Here is a 6000-nt window from a genome sequence, read left to right on the forward strand (position 1 = left end):
CCTGACCAGATCATTTATTCTCTGTTATCAGATGAAGTTCACTAGACGTACACATTTGAAAAGATGGAGAAATGTAATTTTCCACCTACACTGTGGCATCATCATCTGCCTAATCTAAGCTCCATGTCTCTGGTGGATTCAGTACTAGCAAACCGTTGCCATGCAGCACTGATCTCATGAGTGAAGGCAGATTGGGGATTTCTAATTTTCAGTAGAAAAACCAGATGCATTGTTCAGACAAAAGTAACAGTCTGTCATGTGATCCTTTTGTTCTAGCTATTTAACTGGGACTGTGAACGGCTTTGGCTATTAAGTACCTCTTAAATCAACCTCTCAGATTGACAGCGGATGTGGAACAACAAATGTGAGCAGCCCATGGTTTATCCTGGTCACCAGTTTTACAACCAAACTAGAGCTCATACATTTCCTTAAAAATACCAGTCATACTGCTCCTTTGGGGCCTTATTGTGTATTCGCCAGAAATGTAACAGAATGTATTGTGGCTGTTGAGACTTTGGTGAGACATTTTTGCTATTTACAAATTGTACTCTAGATAATCAATGCTAGGTTTGCACACTATAATATGCCTATAGAACATGTGGATCTGTATATGTTGTGGCAAAGGCGCTGTACAGGCGTCGACCCAACACAGACTGACAGCAAAGGCACGTATAAAAATAAACAAAAAGGTTTTTAATTTTTCTTCGGCCATGGGGCACGTCTTCCCCATGTCTCACAGGCCCAACACAGTCCCAAAACATCACCAAAGAAAACACCAAAAACACCCAAAAATCACTCCTCTTCCTTCACTCCTCCGAGGTAGCTTTGTTGTCATCGTCGTCTTCATCCTCCTCCTCCTCCTCCTGACTTTGGTGCCCAGAGTGGTGACTGTTGGCCCACCCGGAAGTGCTGCAGGTGCTCGTTCACCTTCTTCCGGCTGCACCTCCGGGTGTGGCTGCGTTCCCGCCCAGACGGGCTCGTTAGGCCGTGCGGCTCCCCCTGGCGGTGGAAACGAAGCCCAACAGGAATGAGCTCCAGTGTTCCAAAATTTTGGCCCCGGTTGAGCTCCAGTGTTCCAAAATATTGGCCCCGACGCAACCCGGGGGGGGGCTGCCACCAACTGTTCCGGGGGACGTAGTGTGCATCCCATGGTTGCTTCCCCGGATCCAGTGTCAAAGTGGTGTCCCGACCGGGCATGGGTCCCGGCCATCTTCCACAATGTAATAACTGATATCAGCATAATGTAAAGCATGTGTGTATCAAGCAGACTTTAGAGCCTGTACTGCCAACATCCATCCTGACTAAGCATTCCCACGCACACCTAAGCCTTAGCAAATTCATTTCATGTTGTGCAGCTGGCACTGAGTGCATTATCACGCAGGTCTGGACTAAAATAAAAAACAGCTTACTTTGTGAGTAACTTATTAGTAGACTTAAAATATGAAAGGAAATCACAGAAATTGTCAATTGTAATAAACTGTTACATAATAGGACAATTTAAAGGTAACTTTTCTGATGAGCAGGCTAAACTCCATCACAAACATCCATAAGTGTTCAGGAAGCAATATCTTTATTGTACAGTCTTATTAGTGCTTTGATGATTAGTCTCTCAGGGATATTTCATTAAATGATTTTTAACATTTACTGTACACAAGATAGCATGGTCTACTGCTATCAGATGATTTAGCTGATTCCTCATGATAACTCAGTATACTAAGTTAGACCATTTCAATCCTATCAAAAAAACCCTGCTGTCCACTGACACAACTGGTACAGAATATCACATGTATACAGTTGTCTTTTTCTTTGAGTTACTGAAACATAATTTAAGCTAACTCAATCATAATTACCAGGGTCAGTCTAATCAGAACATCTGTGATCTGTCAGTCTTTAAGAAATTAAATGGTTTTTACATATAATTTCAACCTTTTTTGAGTATTCTAAGATAAATATTATCCAGTCAAAGCAACTTTATAATTTTTGTTATTTTTAATGCATAATCTTTTTACCAGATCATTTAGTATGTCATGAATAATCCTTGCAGCTACTGACATAGAAATGATGGCATCAGGATAGTACAAACTATGAGAATACATTTTCTCCCTATCTTAATATTTAATTTTCTGTTTTCTTATTATACAATTCACCTTTTTCCATGATTGTTCTTTTAATGCTAAAAGAATGAATAACCATTAAAGACTGACTTTTGCATTGTTACAAATTTTTTGTCATACTTCCTTTTGACATTCCTCCTTTTTTCTTTTAAGTGTTATTCCAACAAGGTCATAAAAATCATCAAGGCCTGAATTTAATTTCTAGATGTAGTGGGATTTCCTAAACATAACCAAAATTGGCAGTTTTCAAAGGCTCATGAGGGGATTTCAGCATAGAGTTTATATAATGATCTGATCAATACTGAATGCTTGATATATTTTAACATGTGTATGTATTAAAATGAATGTATGGATATTTTCTGTTTAGTAATTTAAAAAAAAAACTGCTTAAAAATAAATACTAAAAATAAAAATGTATTATTATATCGGTGTCACATGAATTAGTGAATTCCAAGATTATTCGGGGTATTTTCATTTACACAAACTCTTTAAAACTGGTTTTGCAACAACACACCTTTCAAAACAAGCTTGTCAGAAAATCACTTTGACTGATTTTTGACATTGGTTGTCATGTGATTTAAGCGTGCATGAGTACATGAAGGAAACAGCAGCTTGTCCTTTCCTCCCACACACCAAGGGCATGCAGGTTTGACTATCTGATTCCTCAGAATTGGTCTCATATGTGTAAGAGTGAATGTATGCAAGTATAGTGCCTGATACAAGGTTGGTTCCCTGGCACATGCTCCCTCTGAAACTGAACTGAATAAGTCTATTAGAAAATGGGTGGATAGTTAGATGGACAACAGTAGCTACATGCATTACATATAGAGGATAAATAAAAAAATCTCCATTTCTTTATCAATGATATGTGAGGTCCTGTATTAAAAAAAGAATATTCCTTTTTTTTCTAACTTTCTCATTCAAATGTGTGACACTACAAGATACACCCACTGTAACACAAAACTGATTCGTCACATCATTATGCTCTCCAAAGCATTCACAAGTCATGAAATATCATCCCATTCCATAATGTGATAAAAACTACCATAACAAAAGGCTTATTTTTGCCTTGAAAATCCTGTGGGATTTTCCCAGTTTATTAAATCAATGTTTTCAATGGGCACAATCACTCTGAAATGGAAGTTCTGATCATTGGTTAACACTGTCACTACTTTTCTTACAGATTCTTGGAAGCTGTCTTTCTTTCAGTATTTTTTAAAAATTTTATCTTCTCATTTATTCTTCATGAAGCCCTTTTAGTTAACCTATTACTTTTACTTTCCGTCATAAAGTTACTACCTTGTATTCTTTTAAACCTACCCCATTTCTCCTAGACATTTCTAGACATCTGTTGCCTTCATCAATTCAAAACTTGCCCTTTTGAAACTGAATGTGATAATTTACATTTTGTCATATTTACTCAGCCATGATCAAGTGAAACATGTTCTATTATAATACCCAGATCGTAAGTGTTCTGAATTATGTCTTGATCATTACATAATATAAAGTAAAGCTGGGATTCCTCTCTTTCTGGTGCACTGTAATACAGATTTAGACACAATAACAGCTTGAGTGGAGACTCTAAACTGGCCACATGAGTGTTCCCTTAGAAAAACTGGCAGCCTTGCATAAATGATGCTGAGACAGGCTCCTACTTCGTACACCAGAATTAGTGGGTTTGGAAAATTAATGTGTATAGTGTTTGATTTTATATTCATCATCAAAATTTACATTTAATTCCATTTGTATGGTACTTTTTGCATTATATCAAACTGAAACACAGTTATTTGCCTTTAAAACTGCTGATTTTAAAGTACTGTTCTTTGTTTTGAAACACACTATTTTATTAAATTAAGAATGATCAACTCAAAAACATGATGGTGCAGCAAAAGTATAACTTCTTAGACCTCATTTTGATTCAGAAATCAAATTTTCATGAGATTGATATCTATAGTTGAAAGCCATTCATCAAGCCAAATGTGTAACATTCTTTACAGAAAGTCGTCTCCTGACCTGTCAAGGATAGATGCTTACCTTGCAGCTGTTGCTGCCAGAATTAAACAGATGACCTTGACCCTGGATGAAAGGCCAGATTGACCAGATTAGCATTGCTTAGAAGAGATTAAGTGAAATTGGATTTTATCCATTCCTATGTCTACTGAACCAAACACTCTAAATTTGCTAGGCGTTTTCAAATATATTGTAGCGTCCCAGCCGGGTTGAAGGCCTTTTGGAATGACTGTTATGTCCGATTGAGGAAGGCGGAATACAGCGCGGTGGGACGGGAAGAGGGTGGAGAGGCTCGTTGGAGAAGGAACTAGAAGGTTGTGTTGTTGAGTTACGAAGTCGGCGTTTTTTCTTTTTCTGTTTTTGCTTTCCTTTAACAGCGTTTCTCATATCCACAAATATGACAGAAATAAGTATAGGAGATTGTAAATAGTTCAAAGTCAAAGACGTTCTTTTTTTTTTTGCTTTTACAACCCTGTGTTTTTCCCCTCTTTATTGTTCACGTAAACTGTTTTGTGAACTTTACTTCGTCCGTCTGTTTTTTCTCTTCTTTTCGAACCTGACGCGGAGGTCGCTACAATATATTAACTATACAAACAAAAATAGGTTATAATGGGAGGAAAGGGTTTCATTTTTTATGTTTTATTGCGTTTCTGAGTAAAGTCGCAATGTCTTCTTTATTCACTAAATGTTACAGCTGGAGATTTTGTGCTCATTATCGCATGAATAAAGCATAATTCAGCGGCACACGGATATGCTTAACGTTTTTCAGAGCTGCGAATAAGCAGCTAATTTCAGCCTCATAAGTAACTCAAGAAGAAGTATTAGACGATTCCGCGGAATATAAAAACGTTCTTGGTTCCAGCTTTGCCTGTTTAGCAAGCACATCCACGTATTGTATAAATAAATGCAGCACTTGTTAACTCATCAGGAGTATATAAATACAACGAATCGAATGTTTCAATTTGATGATGGGGACACTGTTGAGAAGATAATGTTCCAGGACTTCTAAACAGATTTGGGCCTTCTGGTCAAGAACTGTCTGCTTTACAACGAGTCGCGCGATTCACATACACACACATACAAAAAAGCAAATAAGCGTGTATATTTGTTGATTGTGTGGCTCGTTTAAAATGTTCAGACTTCCAGTTATTGTATTTAATTTATTTTGAATACGAATGCCCTAACTTACAATTACGAACCGATTGTAATTTGAGATGTATGCACATATAAAATGTAAACATTGAAAACAGTGAATTACTCATATGTGAGTAAGAAAAGCATTTTCACTTAATTTGTTTCCCTTTTCTCTCTCTCTTACAAATTAAAGCACTGAAAAGATTCAACTACTTACTTCTGTAAGTCAGAAAAAAAACTTTCCACTTATTGTCTTCCAAAGTACGGTATGTCAGCCTATGCGCACCTGCCAAGTGCTGTTGTGGGTGCCGCCTACAAAGTTACCCTGGATGTGTATTATTATACAAGCTAGCGATAATCTCCGCCCACTTCTCGACGCGTTCACGCCAAATCAAACAAGGTATATTGACTTAACACTTGAGCAAGACATCTGAAGTACTGTAAAAAGACAGGTTTCGTTAACAATTTGCAACAACCAATAGGAAGTCAATGTTTTGGTAGGCTCATAATGTACTGCCTCCATAGGAGGACAATCACAGAATGACAACCGTTTTTGCAATACAGAATTCCCATTAAAGCGTTAACTCTCTCTCTGTTAATCGCCCAATTAATCTGCACACCTTCTGCTTACATTTCATGGAGTTACGTACAATAGCTTCCCCCCTCGTCCCCCGAAGACACCCCCTTTAAGTTGATGAGAGTGCCAAGGTAGGAAACGCTATAAATGCGACTCGACAGCATC

The 6000-nt window shown here is 37.6% G+C and overlaps 1 protein-coding gene across 1 annotated transcript in view; it reads right to left on the bottom strand.

Moving 5' to 3' along the window:
- The window catches only part of LOC114642651 (circularly permutated Ras protein 1-like), a 334580-nt gene extending 329005 nt beyond the window's left edge, over positions 1-5575 (bottom strand). Inside the window, exon 1 of the mRNA XM_051933702.1 lies at positions 5476-5575. The gene's annotated coding sequence lies outside the window, so the exon portion shown is untranslated. The remainder of the gene's footprint in view (positions 1-5475) is intronic.
- Positions 5576-6000: the final 425 nt, after the last annotated feature.

The sequence above is a fragment of the Erpetoichthys calabaricus genome, chromosome 11, assembly GCF_900747795.2.
Source record: "Erpetoichthys calabaricus chromosome 11, fErpCal1.3, whole genome shotgun sequence".
Lineage (NCBI taxonomy): Eukaryota > Metazoa > Chordata > Cladistia > Polypteriformes > Polypteridae > Erpetoichthys > Erpetoichthys calabaricus.